The 15842-nt window shown below is 47.9% G+C and overlaps 1 long non-coding RNA gene across 3 annotated transcripts in view; it reads left to right on the top strand.

The window, feature by feature from the left end:
- LOC132592585 (uncharacterized) overlaps positions 1-4001 on the top strand; it is a 29837-nt gene extending 25836 nt beyond the window's left edge. For 2 of the 3 annotated variants that reach the window (XR_015951244.1, XR_015951243.1), the window contains exon 4: positions 2082-2645. This is a non-coding gene — a long non-coding RNA (uncharacterized LOC132592585). Of the gene's footprint in view, positions 1-2081; positions 2646-3779 lie in introns of those variants that run through there. The other variant, XR_015951245.1, reaches the window with a different exon arrangement.
- Positions 4002-15842: the final 11841 nt, after the last annotated feature.

The raw sequence follows: 15842 nt of genomic DNA, 5'->3' as shown, positions 1-15842 counted from the left end.
GTTTTCTAGATGCTTGGCAACACTCACCTCATCCAGCAGCATCTCAGCCATGATACATAAACTGTGTTTGGCTTGACGGGCTACAAGTCACGCAGGCTTGCTTTGCTGCAAGACGTGGCCTGGTTAATTCAAAAGCGCATGCAATTACAGGACTTTTTTTATTGCTTTAAGCCACACACAGGGCACTCTCTTGCGCCTTTGATGTTTAATCTAATTCCCATCCATCTTTTATTTAGAGTTCAGAGCAGCAGACCTCAGCTGACTTAAGGGTGATGAACAATAAACAGTCACTTTTGCTCTGCTGAGCAAAACCTTGAGCCGAAAAGTGCCTTGATCATTAAAACAGTGTGGATAAATGTTGGCCTCTTCTGCCAATCTCACCTTGGTTCTAGATCTTATGGGTAGCCTTGGGCAAGTCAGTTCCTCCTAAGTTCACTTCCACATCTGGCAGATACAAAAAAAAGTTGTAAGTAACGATAAAGAGATTTTTGTAAGTCATTTAGAGAATTTTTTTCTTCTGTGTTAAGCAACTAACAAGTTAAATTTTCTTATTAAGAATAATATTAGCTTTGCTTTCTCCTTTTTCTGCTCCTTGCAATAATGTTATGGACATCCAAGAGTTTGGTGAGCAATTGACAGCTTAATGAATGCAGAGTGGCAATTTTGTGAGAAGCAGATTCTTTTGCTGGCTGGCATAGCTGGTGCGAAGTTCTGAAATGAAGCTGTACGTAGGAGTTCTGCCTACTGGTTCTTCCCATATAAGCTGCACTGAAAATATTGGCGCATTGTTTTAAAAATAAATGGCACTCAAAGCATTCCACAATCAAATAAGGACCTAGCGTAGGCAGAACCTCATGTTGTATTAGAAGTGATGAACTGCATCTCCACTGATGTGTCATTTAAGTGGTGGAGGTGATGCGAGGTAATCCACAACAAACAGTGCAAAATGTCTGCTTAACCTGGAAGGGAAAAGCTTTTGCAGCCTGAGGGCCGCATTCCAGCATGGAGAACTGGCTGGGGGCCACATGGGGGAAAGTGGGTGAAGCAATGGATGTGACAACTCTTACTTCCGTACAGTAGACTACATGCACTGTCTTTTGTGTCTTGAATCTTCCACTGTTAAGCTTCACCAGATGGTCCCAGGTTCTAGTATTATGGAGAGGGTGAAAAAAGAACCTCTGCCCACTTAAGTCACACCATATGTAATATTGTTACAGAAGCTGGGTGCCACCCCCAGTCTCTGTTGAGGGGTAGCAACATTTTAGGGGGTTTCAGGTGCTCACCTAGGGTTTGTGCTCCTTCGGAGAATTGAAGACGCAGCAGAGACTGTCGTAGTTTTAAGAAATATGATTTATTCACATATTTAGACCTTCAGTTTGCATGGAGGGAGTCCCGATCTCACAGCATTGTCACCTCAAGAAGAGCTAGTTCCCGTAGCAGGGCAGCACTGGAATTGACGGCATCTCTCCCAGCCAGCCTTCAGCCAGCCTGCCCAAGATGGATCTCCCCATGTTCTCCCTCCCTCCCAACACACCTTGCTAAAGACCATCTTTTCCTGTGACTTCACACTCAGTTACCCTGGTAACCTTCTGTCTCCCCAGATCCAAGACGGGCCATCAACACTTTTTGTCATGTTAATACATCTATCCCAGGTGACGTCCTGGCTTGGAAAGGAAGCTTAGCTTGTATTTTTCCACTGGCCTGCAGTCTTCCCTTCAATACTCCAAATAATCAAAATCCTACCATTTATTAATTTCTAGGGTTTAGGAGGGTCCTCCCAAACTATAACACCATTATACTTCATGCCACCCCTTATTCACCCCCCCAACCAAACAGCCCCAAATGTTGTAACCTTCCCTCAAAGGGGAGTTGCTCCGGCCTCAATTGCTTCAGCTGATCCTTTTGGCCGTGGTTTCCTAGCTCTGCGATATTATTTTTCATATCAGGCTACCAAAGCTGCCCACACAGTATTCCAAGCACGGTGGCACCGTAGATTTGTACAGCGGCATTGTGATATTGGCAGTTCTATTTGCAATCTCTTTCCTAATGATCCTTAACGTGGAATTTGCCTTTTTTCACAGCTGCTGCACACGGGCTCGACATGAAAACTCATGAAAAAGAGCATCTGATGCCATTTCTGTGCGTGCGATAGCAGCAAATAATCATGTGAGTTCTAAAGGCTGAAGGGGAGAGGGAATCTGACACCGTCTCTCCTGTTGCATTAAAGCAGAAAAACAATTTCGAAAAGGGTTTGGACTTTACATGCTTGAGCAGAAATTGTGTGTGGAAATGTTTTAAGGCAGCTCTTTGCAGAAGAGGATTGTTGCCGTGAAGTTCCACAGCACATTCTCCCCCTGCCCTGGAAACAAGTATATGTGCGAGATGATCATAAAAATCATGCCACAGTAATACAATTTTGTATCAATTGGAGACAATCAATATGCTGTCCGCCGTTCTTTTCCATAGGGATGCAATATTCACTTTCTGTTGTCTCAGTGATGTGTGGTGTTTGTGAGGCATTGCAGGCACTATGGAGATATGCAAGTGGATGCTATTTGCATTTTTAAAATATGCATGTTAAATTCAAATACACATTCAACATTGCATCTGGTTTCACCCTCATTCACACATTCCAGACACTCACACAGGACATTCACCACCTTCACTGGTTCTGATATAAGTGGAGTATAAATTAATAAACAAACAAACAATAGAATTCACTGGGACACATTGTTTGCACATGCCTCAAACTTTTCTTAAAGAGTCTGAGCTCATTCCAAGCAGACAAGGCATAAGCAACCTGCTGGTGTTTGGAAGGAAATCAAAACATGGACCTATATCTGACCAAAGATCTTAGTTTTTATAGCTTCTTATACCTGAAGTAGCCACCCCCATTGTTCAGCCTGGACACTGAGGTCCAGCTCTGAGGGCTTTCTGGTGGTTCCCTCACTGCGAGAAGTGAAGTTACAGGGAACCGGGCAGAGGGCCTTCTTGGTAATGGCCCCCGCCCTGTGGAATGCCCTCCCATCAGATGTCAAGGAAATAAACAACTATCTGACTTTTAGAAGACATCTGAAGGCAGCCCTGTATAGGGAAATTTTTAATGTCTGGTGTTTTACCATTTTTATGTGGTATAAGCTGCCCAGAGCGGCTGGGGAAACCCAGTCAGATGGGTGGAATAATAATACAGTGGTACCTCACAAGACGAATGCCCTGCAAGATGAATTTTTCGCAAGACAAATGCATCTTGCGATCTGATGGTGACTCGCAAGACGAATTCATTTTGCAAAAAATTCATCTTGCAAATCGCGGTTTCCCATAGGAATGCATTGAAATTTAATTAATGTGTTCCTATGGGCAAAAAAAGAAATTTCAATGCATTCCTATGGCAAACCGTGATTCGCAAGACGATTTTTTCGCAAAACGAATTGACTCGTGGAACGAATTAAATTTGTCTTGCGAGGCACCACTGTAATAATAATAATAATAATAATAATAATAATAATAATAATAATATTCCAGCCTGATGTCTCCCAGATTTTTTGACTATGCTGGATGTTGAGAGGTGTATTCCAAATGCATTTGAAGGGCCTCAGGTTGGATGAAAAAGAAACTTGACTTCAACTTGCTCCACTCTTTGGGAAAAGGAAATGTTAGCACTTCCTTAGCAAGCTTTGTTTGTTGCCATAACTTTACAGACGAGTTGCTGGGGCTGTTATGCAAGTACAGGTTATTGCCCAAAGAGCTAACAAATGGTTGTAATTATATCTATTCTGTAGCTTCCCAGCGGTGGCTCTGACAGCACGGGCAGCTTCTTCTGCACATCAAGTACTCCAGTTCTGTCCCGCCCCCTTTATTATACATCGTGAGAGCCTTTACACCCAGCGATTTCCATGGTCATCCAAGGAATTTGTGGGAGGCACTTTTTGCTTTTAACGCTCCTGTTGCTGCCGGCGAGCCACTTGCAAAATAAATAAATAAACTGGCAGGCTTTTATTATAGCCATGTGCAAATAGCACGATTCCTCCAGCAAATTATAGTGTGTGCTCTCAAATTTCCTTCTGGTCTCGCAGAGCCGTTGTTGAGGATGCATTTCTTCTAGCCCTCCTCCACTTCAGGATGGAGTTTCAACGTTGGAAGGCTCAAGCAGCTTGCAAGTGAAGGAAAGGGGAAAAGGCAGGATCGGGGCAGGGATTGGCTTATCATGTGGAAAGGCTGATGTGCGCCAAACCCGTAAAACAGGACATCCTGCGACCAGCAGCACATTGGAAAATTCTGCTCCACACAATGCACAAAAAAAGTTAAGAGGTTTGAATTGCCTTTTTGGAACCTTTCACCCATGACCAGAAGAAGTAGGTAAAGGTAAAGGTAAAGGTAAAGGGACCCCTGACCATTAGGTCCAACCGTGACCAACTCTGGGGTTGCGCGCTTATCTCGCATTATTGGCTGAGGGAGCCGGCGTATAGCTTCCAGATCATGTGGCCAGCATGACAAAGCCACTTCTGGCGAACCAGAGCAGCACACGGAAACGCCGTTTACCTTCCCGCTGTAGTGGTTCCTATTTATCTACTTGCATTTTGACGTGCTTTCGAACTGCTAGGTTGGCAGGAGCTGGGACCGAGTAACGGGAGCTCACCCTGCCACAGGGATTCGAACCGCTGACCTTCTGATCAGCAAGCCCTAGGCTCAGTGGTTTAACCCACAGCGCCACCTGGGTCCCATCTAGAAGAAGTAGGAGAAGTCACAAACCAGGGATGGGAGCTTCTCCTATGAAAGAAAGAGGAAACAGGAAAAAGAAAGAACAAGATCCTGTCTCATCACTATATCATAACATGGTAGCTTTTCAAGTACAGTGTTGTTCATGCGTGATTCTTTTATTTCTCTGTCTCAGTGCCCATTAAGATCAGAGAAGTAATTATAATCCTGCCAAGGCTGGAGGGAATTCCAATAGCCTGCTAAACATAAGGAGCAAACTGCCTGTAGAAAGGCAAAACTCTGTTATGTGTGATCTAAATCAGGGCTGGGCCCCTGAGATGTCATTGGACTCCAAATCCCATCATTCCCAACCAACACTGCCAGTCACAAGGCATGATGAGAATTACAATCCAACAACATTTAGAGCAGCCTTCTCAACTCCCATCATCCCCTGCTACCACAACCAGTTGTCAGAGGTAAAGGGAGTTGTAGTTCAAGCTGGGGACCCAGAGGAAAGCAAGCAGCAACAGAGCCGCCCCTTCGCTGGCCAATTAATGGGGCCAGATTGGCCTCCTACTTCCCACAATGTTCTCCCTGTAAGGTAGCGGGTGGAGCCTCCTTGGTGCTCTGGCTGGTGTCTTCAGAACAAATTTGGTGAGGATGCAGGGCATGCAAGCTGGAAGGAGGGGGGGAAAGTCCCTTTGAAGAATCAGAAACTCTTGTATGGATGGGACGTGCTAGGTGCATACTGCCCAAAGACCACAACAAGCTTCCTTTGGTATAAACGCTGCTGTCTTCTCCTACAGCAAATTTAAATAAATCTCTGGGGTCCTAGAAGGATTAAAGATAATATGAGATCTGTTTCAGATAAAAAGTTCTGCTACCGCTGATAACCCTGGGCTACAAACCAGCCCACAGATGCATGTGCTTAAGACAGCTTGAAAACAAAAGGACTTAAGAGTCAGCGCCTGGTGGGGCAGATAAAGATTATAGTCCTCATGTCCCAGATTAATTCTGCATCTCCTCACCAAGTTGCTAGCTCTCTGCGTGTCTAGAGGATCTCTGTAAAGATATCCTTTGATCCGACTCTTACTAATCCTCGTGACTAATGCAAAAGTGCTTTCTCGAAAGGAGAAGCTGTAATTTGCTCGCTATGAAATCTAATCAGAGAGGGCCGGAACGTAACTTTATAGCAACCACAAGGAGATGGAACATTGTACAAATAAGGGATCTTGGGACAAGCTACTAAAGCAATTCAATTTCGAAACCAAAACAGATTATGCTGTTTGGAAGAAAACAAAACTGCTGTGAAGGGAAAGGTCCAATCTCTCCCCACATCCTCTCCCTGTTGCTTCCAACTTTATTCTAGGAGTGGAGAATGGCAGCAGCATATTTCTAGCTGAGGCGTTTGACTAGAAGCGATTATTCTTCTAGGTGACATTTTGCTGTAATTACACGGTTCTTCAGTTATACTGGAGATAATCATCAGCGTGACCTTCAAGCGAGGGATGTGGAAAGTGCCTTATAAAAAATGATAGAATTTCCGGCTTTAAACTATTCTGGGTACAGAAGCCAAAATTGAGGAGGGTTGGGGGACATCTACTGCCTACTGCTGTAAACCGTTAGATGAAAAAGATATGTAAATATGAACAGGAGAAGACGTGAGGGATTTGTTTGTACAAATCATAATGTCCGTAACACATCGGCCTTCCTGTATTCTGGGCAAGGGAAAGAAGCACACTGAAAACATGGCCTTCGGTTTCCATGCTTCAGTCTTTTGTGCTCTGTTGGAGCATGTGAGGATAGATTTTCTTTATTCTCTACCTCCACTACCCTGACCAGGAGCCCATGAATTCACTGTTTTATAAAGGGCACACATGGTACAGTCCCAAGGCTGAGCACATTGGGTGAGGGACATGTCGTGCTCCTTCTGGGGTCGTTTGTCCATCCTTGGTCCCCATCATGCACTCAGCTATCACCTGTGGCTCCTAGAAGCTGTCAGCAAGTGACAGTGACCACATCCCGGGAAGGGTTTTGACTGGCAGGCTAAACCAGGTGAAGGTAGCTAATAGGTCTCAAATGCTTGGTGAGTCAACGACTTCACTTGTGTGCGAAAACAGGCTGTGGCAGGTTGAGCAGACAAGACCAATAGTGGGTCCAATGGTCAAGGTGGCAACTTCTGCATGTGCTGTAGAGGGAAGTGAGGGGCAGATAGGGCTTGTCAACCTGGGAAGGCAGCCCATTTAGGAGGAAAGCTCCTTGTCCTAAACCTCAGCTACCTTGTGGGATGCCTTTGGGAGAAGAAAAAGCTAAGGAGGAAACCCTACACAAATCTGGAGTGCAGTCCCTAAGATGGTTGGATGGCGCTTTGTACCCCTCCTCCTGGCAACTCCTGCAGCCAAGTTGATGCCCAATGTATTGCTCTGCTTTCCTTTGGACCACATCACCGAGGCTGAGGGGGGTGAGTCTTGTCATCTGGGTAGACCAGGACCTCCCTACACACTGCCCAGGCTTGCATCCCAGGGAGGTTGGTGCTGCTGACACAGTAGTTTGACTTCACCCCCGGAGGAGCCCTCCATTGTCTCTTGACACAGATGTCAAAAACCACAAGACCGTCCATGGAATTCAATGCATAATCTCATGTGATGTTACAACATGGTCAGTGCTAAATGCTGAAAGGTTTAGTTACCACTGGCAGCGGGGGCTATAGCATACTATGGGCTCCTGCACATCCCCAAACAGAAGATGTCTGAAGGTCCACAGCAGAGGAGGTCTTCCCCCAAGAGCACGGGGGCCCAAGGGGGCACCTTCAGGCCTTTTTCCTCAAAGTCTAGTTAGTGCTTGCCCAGCTTTAGAAATGAGGGCTCTAGGACAGTGTTTCCCAACCTTGTGCCTCCAGATGTTTTGAGACTACAATTCCCATCATCCCTAGCTAGCAAGACCAGTGGTCAGGAATGATGGGAATTGTAGTCCGAAAACAGCTGGAGGCACAAGGTTGGGAAACACTGCTCTAGGATGCTGCCAGAGCTTTATTCCTCTTTCCCCAAACCTAGTGCCTCACTTACCTATCTTTGGGGAGGTGGTGCAAGGGCTGCGGGTGGGTCAGGGTGTCAATTTTTGGCTACACACAAGTCGTCATATTATCAAGGTCCACCCCTGGCCACAGGTTCTCCAACCCCTGAAGCAGAATAGAGCTGGAGTCAAGGAAGCAGATCTGCTACCTTATATAAAATCCTGCATATTATTGTTATAAAACTACTTTGAGGGATTTTTTTTAAGTGCTGTATAAATTTTATGAAGTAAAGAACAATTATTATTATTATTATTATTATTATTATTATTATTATTATTACAGCCCTTCCTTTCATAGGAACCCAGGGCAGCAAACAATAAAGTAGTTCAACAATTCAATTAAAAAACATAGTTAAATAATGAAAAAATAATCAGTAACACTGAAAATCAAACCGTCACAAATTCTCCCAGTGAATAGTGTCAAAGTTGCCGAGAACAGTAGTTGATTTAGAAATCAAGTATCTCCAGAAATCAAGTTAGACCTTTTCATTGCAACACCCAAAAAGAGAGTTGGTAGCACCCCGTTGAAGGGGAGGGGTGTTGGAAAGAGCTGATAAGATGCTTCGTGTTATGTGCTAGTCTTCCATTACAACAGAAGCCTGCATAAGCTGCAACCATGGAGGTTTGAAGAGGGCCTTAGAGCACCCACCAGAAGGATAAGATGCTTATGAAGAAGCAAACTTCTCCCCCCAACCCCCCCTGTTTGCATTAAGCTCTCGCCATCCTCAAACAACATGAAGGATTTGCTAGAGTAAAACAGGAAATGAACCAATGGAGAACATTAAAGAAGAGTTATTTTCAGTTTGCAGAGGTGGGTGAGTATCTTCTAAGTGTAAGCCAGCAAATAAGGGGCACAATCGAGGCACAATGAAGTGCTTCCAAGTCCCATTCATTTCGTTGGGAGAGAGAACAAACCATGGGCTTTCCTCTTCTATTGTTATCAACGGCACTTAAAACATGCTTGGGAACCACAAGTCAACACAGCTGCGTAGGTAATGCCAAGTGCAAAAAGGGTGCATTGATGTAGCTGCTGGACTGCAGCCTTAACCTGTGCTTTCACCTGACCGCAAGCCTGAGCTCCTGCTCTTGATTTCAGTAGGTTTCAAACACCCGCACACACATTACCCAGACTGGGGTTTAGGTATTCTGGAGAAGCCTAGCCAAATGGATGTAGGAATGTCATAACCCAAGCATGTTGGATATTTAGGTGACTGATATACAGACTGAATATTAGGGGACATTTGGTAACCCAGTTGGGTAGAATACCTGATTTGAATGCATGACGTCCGAAGCCCTGGGATTAAATATAAATAAATACAAATTTACATATCCAAGTATGGCTGCAGCATCTTTTAACTTGGGCCTGGTTTCTGATATGGACTACAGAAATGGTGCAATAGCTCCTTGTTTCTGACCTGTGCACAGGGGTAAAGACAGCCTATTTTAGTCTGCAGCTGTTGGAGGAAGGAGGTCAATTACTTTTTCATAGCCATGATATTGCTTAAAAGACTCCAACGGTTCCTCTGCTGAGCCTTTGTTAGAACAACTGCACTTTTCTTTGCGTATCATGATGACTACGGCCATGGCAAATTATAGTCAGCTCGCAGCTGTGTGGAACAGAACATTGAAATGGAAATAATCTGCAAGCAGAAAAAAATTATTTGCCGGGGGAAAAGAAAGGTTGTCGGCTTCTGAATTGTACAAGGAGGTGGTGGTGGGGAAATATATCCAATGTAGGAAAACGGGCCACTGAGCTACCTTTGTTCAGCAGTATAAGCTTGGGGATGGCTGCATTTCACAATAGCAAAAATGAGGTTCTCTTTATTACTAATGTCAGAAGAAGTCAGACATTAAAATAAGAAGTAGATGAAAACATGGCATTAATGAAAGGGAGGCTGCTTTCAATTATCTTGTAGATCTTTTCCGTGTCTAATATCCCTGTTGTGATATATATTTTGGTATGTAGCTCTGTGCAGAGAACCAATGTGGTGTGGTTGTTAGAGAGTTGGGCTAGGACCTGGGAGAACAAGGTTCGAATTCACACACTCCCTGGGTGAGCTTGGGCTAGTCACTGCCTCTCAACCTAGCCCACCTCACAGGGTTGCTGAGAGGATAAAATCGGGACAGGGGAGAACTGTGTACACCACCTTCAGTTTCCTGGAGGAAAGGCAGGGTATAAATGTCATAATATTTAATTAAATAAAATGTAGGCATGTATGTGCCTTGTTTTTAGTGGGGGGATCTTGAGCTAGGTGCCACCTCTTTCTGCCTAAGTTTTTAATCTGTAAAATTAGAACTCTTTTATCTCATCTGATTGTTCTTAGGGTCAAGAAGAGCAGCATGTACTCAGATCTGCCCTTTTAAAATTAATGAGGCTTAAATGCAGTTCAGCTGTCTTGGTTCATTACCGGAATCGGTGAATTATTTTGAAAATCACTGGTGATTTAGATATGATTAATAATAATTCAGTGTAGCCAATGCTGTCTTGCTGTTCTTTTCTTGGCCTTTAAAAAGGTTTTCCTTAATAATTCTATTACTGGATTATTTGTATTTTGAAATGTCAGTCATTCCTCTCTCTCTCTCTCTCTCTCTCTAAATCAGCTCATATCTTTATTGGGATGCAGCAGTTACAACTTAATGGACAAATTTAATGGAGGTAAGAAGCACACTGTACATTTTCAGTTTCACAGTGTTCACAAACCAAATAAATAAATTAAATGTATCTAGAAAAATAAACACAGTTTAAAATTACATGCAGCAGTCATATATAGAGAAATCTAGATCAGTTTGCATTCAAAGTTAATTTGCACTTTCCCAAAACATTGTGAGAACCGAAACACAGCCATTCATTGAAATTTATACTTCTCTGAATTTGACAATGCAGTTCTCCAGCCAAGTAATGTGTACAAAAATGTACATAATAGGGTAAAATGCATATAATAGGGTAAAATGTGCATATAAATGCATGTATAGCTGGCCTGCATCTTAGGTGGGTGTTTGGTTCCAAGGGTAACGTGTATATGTGACCCTTGCCTTGCCTTGCCGACGCCTTGATCCTCAACCCTTGGACCTCTGCCTTGCCGACGCCTTGCTCCTTGACTCCCAGACCTTCGCCTCTGCCTTGTTCCTTGACCCTGCGACTGCCTGCTGCTGGACCCTCAGTCCTGCACCTATTCCTGCTTCTACACCACCATCTTGCCTCTGGTCCTGATGTCCTCAGCCAGGGCTTCAATCACCCGCCAACTGGACCGTGACACCTATAAATAAATTTAGACAAGACTCAAATTTTGGTTTGGTTTTTGGCAGAATTTAGGCCACAACTTTATTGATTACATCAGGTGAGTGGTTGCATAGGCTCTGGTTTGACTAGCTCCCTGCACCATTGCAGGTAGTGCTGAACCAGGAATGGCGGAAAGCTGGGGACAAGCTATGTCCACCACCCAGATGTCCCCCTGGACTCAGACACGGGCACAACCCCTCTCAGGGTTGACCAAACCATTGAGTCCCTGGATTCCTTTAACGGAATACCCTTCACATAGGGATGGTGAGAGCGTTCTCCCATCCCTATCACCTGAACCAGTGCCTATCTGCAACCTTACAAGTGGTGACGATTTGCTAAGCGGTAGGCGAAACCCAAGTGGCACCAGCCAATCAGCCAAGTGGGGAAAATTCCTGCCCCTGTCCCAATGACAGACGACACACGACGGAATAGCAAGGTCAAGCACGCAATACCTAAAAATAGGGAGAGGTGGGCGGGTGTTCCAATGCACTGACCAAAAGAGGAAGCTCTGAGTCATGTGCCTGGGCGTATATAGGTCCCTTGATCGGTTTGGCTAGGGCCCCATTGGCCTGATTAAACCCAGAATCAAGGGACTTACCAATAGGGTGTTGTGGCCAGGCTGTCTCAAGTATGTCGGGCGCCGTGGTGCGGAGATCGCCCCAGTGCCCCCACCCTGTTTCTTGCCGCGGCTGGTGGGCGGGCGCAGCGTGCAGCACGGTTTCCGCATGGCTCCCCCCTACTGGGCCGGCGCCCTGGCACCCCGCGCCACCCAGACTACCCCTAGAGCTGGCCCTGGTTGTGGCTATCCAATCGTACCCACCCACAACACTAGGGTTTGGTTGCCAGGTCGCACTGCAATACGTGCCTCTTTAAGAGAGGACACGATTTCTCGCAACTGCCTCATTGGAATAAGACCTAATGGGAAGAATGGCTGGGATCACTAGGCCTTTGAATAACGAGTCAACTTCACTGTGAGGGACAGGGGATATCGCGAAGTCCCTCCCCTCCTGAGTTCAAGCCCATCCCCGAGCACAGGGGAAAGCAGAGAGAGTTCCGATTCCAATGGGGAAGCAGGAAGTCGTGTCCGAGGCTCAGGCAAGGTAGAGGAGCCAGGGTCCCAGGTGGGACAGGAAGGGGCGAATAAGGGGGGGAGACCCATCCCCCCAACTCCGGAATTACGCAGAAAGAGGAGGGGAAAGAGGATGGGTCTGCCAAAGCTTTTGTGTTGGAGAAAGACGCGCCAAAAGCCATTCGGAGGTACTGGAACCGACTGACCACATCACTCCGTGTAAATAACAATGACTTCAGCACTGTAAATACGCAGCACCAATAAAAGAATAAAATGCAGAGCTGCGTAGCGTCGTTACTCTGAAGTAGCCCACTCCGGCCACTGTGACAGCAACCTCCGAATCCTTTTTTGGGCTACTTTGGAGTTGCCGGGATGAGCGTGTCAGAGGCGGAGAGATGGCGGCAGATCGCGGAGCAAGCCCAGCAAGAACTGCAGCAGCTGTCGCTGCAGGCGCAGGGGGAATTGAAGGCAGCTAAAGAAGAGACTAAGAAGGTCCAGGACGACCGGCTACAACTTGCGGAACAGGTGAGAGCGCTACAGGAAAGAGAGCAGGAATTAAGGGCGGTGGCGGTAGACCTCCAAAACAAGCTGGATGCAGAGAAAAACAAGGCGGGAGGGGCACCCCAAGTCCAAGTGCTGCCAGGAAGGAGAGCCGGGACCCTAGTAAGCAAGTTCAATGGAGACCCGAGGGAATATCATGGCTTTGAGACTGAGATTGTGTATGCTCTTGAGCTGCACCACGATGAGTTCCCTGATGATGAGCACAGGGTAGCGTTTATTGTGGAGCACCTTACCGGGGCAGCCAGGGAGTGGCTAAGACCGTTAATCACAACAAAGAATCCTTGCATGAAGAATGTCAAACTATTTCTAGAAGGTTTGAAAACGATGTATTCGTCCGATAGTCATATGGACCAGACTAAGGAGGAACTTCATAATTTACGCCAAGGAAATATGACAGTTCGCGCGTATTGGGCGAAATTCACCATGCTGGTGCACAGATTGGGGTGGGAACTGGAGTCACCCCCAATGCAAGCGGCGTTCTACTTGGGGTTGCATGAGGAGGTGAAGGATGAGCTCTCGAGAGGTCCAAAGCCCAGTAATATGGATCAGCTGAGCAAAGCGGCTCTGGCGGTGGGGGTGAGACAGGAATCCCGGTGGAGCGACAAGCAAGCAACGCGCGCAAAGCGGGCTTGGTTCCCACGGTCGCAGGAGAAGCCACTCCCCCAACAACCCTTTCAAGCCACGCCTGGGGCCAGCCAGGACCAGGAACCCATGTAGATTGATAGCGCGCGCGCGCGCGGGCTTTTCAAGCCCCAGCGGCGCCAAGACGCAAGGAGGGAAGGGGTGGGAATTGCTTTCTCTGCAACTCCCCCCAGCATCTCGTCAGAGACTGCCCACATCGCAGGGAGTGGCAAGGAAAGGCGGGAACGGTTGTGCCCTCCCCCACTGACGCAGCACCACAGCAGGGAAACGGGAAAGCCTGGCTGCAGGAGACAAGGGGCAGCAGCCAGGCACAGTCAGCAGACAACAGCCCCAGCCCACCCACCCGCACAGAGAGGAGCAGAGCCAGCCCACCCCTCCCAGAGCAGGAGTGGTTCTAGAAGTGACGCTCACGCTCCCAAATGGCTATCCCCTGACGGTCCTCGCCCTAATTGACAGTGGGGCGTCAGCGAACTTCTTCTCGAGAAACTTTGCAGAAGAGCACCAGATCCAGCTTCTGCAGCTGGATTTTCCTCTGCACGTGGCGACCATTGACGGCAGAGAGCTGCTGGGAGGGGCCATCACTCATCAAACCCCCCCCCCATGAAAATGACGGTGGGAAGGCACTCAGAGACACTGGCATTCAACGTCACCACCATCTCAGACCCCCCCATCGTCTTGGGCATGAGCTGGCTGGCGCGCCACGACCCCTCCATCAGTTGGCACCAGAGATGCATCACTTTTGGATCGGACTTTTGCCTGGAACATTGCATGCAGCACCAACCAGGGGAGGGGCCTCCGATAGCCACGGTGGCCACCATGCACGTCAAAGGGGGTGAGGCGATACCCAAGCCGTACTGGGACCTGCAGGAGGTCTTCAGCGAAGCGGAGTCCGACCACCTACCCCCACACAGGCCTTTTGACTGCCAGATCAACCTGGTGCCAGGGGCAACTATACCCCCAGCCAAGCTGTATGCCATGTCAGACCAGGAACTGGAGGATCTGCGCGCTTTCATCGACAAGAACCTCAAGCGGGGGTTCATCAGAGAAAGCAAGGCAGCAGGGGGCAGCCCAGTCTTCTGGGTGGACAAGAAAGACACGCAACAGCGCCGTCTTGTGGTGGATTTTAGACGGCTGAATTCAGTGACAGAGCCAGTGGCTTTCCCCATGCCCAGAGTGGACGATCTGTTGACAGCAGCGCGCAGGGGCAAGATTTTCACCAAGCTAGACCGGGAAGGCGATGAATGGAAAACCACGATGTTCACGCCTCTGGGCTCTTTTGAATATCTGGTGATGCCCTTCGGGTTGCAAGGGGGCTCAGCATGCTTCCAGGCCTTCATGCACCACGTCCTGGGGTCCCTCCTCTTCAGGAAATGCTTGGTCTTCCTGGATGACATCCTTATCTATTCCGATGACCCAGTGCAGCATGTGAAAGATGTCAGGGAGGTGTTGCAGCGCCTGAAGGAGAACCACCTGTATGTGAAGCTGGAGAAGTGCAAGTTTCACACCAAGGAGGTGGACTTCCTGGGCTACAAGCTGTCAGACAAGGGGCTGGCGATGGACAAGGACAAGGTGCAGGCCATCCTGGACTGGCACAGCCCCAGGACGCGCAAAGATGCCCAACGCCTACTAGGCTTCGCCAACTTCTACAGGAAGTTCATCAAGAACTTCTCTCGCGTTACGGCCCCCATCACTGACTGCCTGAGAGGCAAGCAGAAGTTCAGGTGGACACCAGAGGCGCAAGCAGCGTTCGAAAGCCTCAAGAGGGTGTTCGCCTCAGACCAGAACCTGTTCCACGTGGTTCAGGACGCGCCCCTACGCGTGGAGACAGATGCTTCTGATAAAGCTGTGGGCGCCATTTTGTTGCAACTGGACGCCAACAGAGAGTGGAGACCCTGTGCCTTCTTCTCCAGGAAGTTGACCCAGCCAGAGCGAAACTACACGGTGTTTGATCGGGAACTTCTTGCGATCCACGCTGCGTTCCAGCACTGGAGACACTTCCTGGTGGGCGCCAAGCACCCCATCCAGGTGTGCACAGACCACAAGAACCTGGAGTTCTGGAGAACTGCCAGGGTGCTCAACCAGCGGCAGATACGGTGGGCAGAGTTCTTCTCGAACTTCAACTTCTCCATACACTACATCCCGGGAGAGCAGAATGTCAGGGCGGATGCCCTCTCCCGCAAGCCAGAGTACATGGAGGAGGAGGCGCCACCGGCACCCAGACACATTTCCCCCCCGTCAGCATGGTCCTGCGGAGCAGCAGTGGTGAGCGAGGCGGAACTCACAGCACTGACGGCAGCGGATGAATTTGCCAACCGCATCTTCGGAGAACTGAGAGGGGGGGGAGCAGGCAAAAGACTTTGCAGAACGCAGGGGGCTGCTTTTCTACAAGGGTGCACTGTACCTGCCCACCACCCAGCTTAGACGTACGGTCCTCAAGCAGATGCACGACAACCCAACGGCGGGTCATTTTGGGAGGGACAAAACCGCTCACCTAGTCATGAGACACTTCTGGTGGCCAGGGGT

Source organism: Zootoca vivipara, chromosome 8 (genome assembly GCF_965207765.1).
Source record: "Zootoca vivipara chromosome 8, rZooViv2.hap1.1, whole genome shotgun sequence".
Classification (NCBI taxonomy): Eukaryota; Metazoa; Chordata; class Lepidosauria; order Squamata; family Lacertidae; genus Zootoca; species Zootoca vivipara.
Note: the sequence above shows the minus strand (reverse complement) of the source record. Positions and strands in the feature narration are given on the sequence as shown.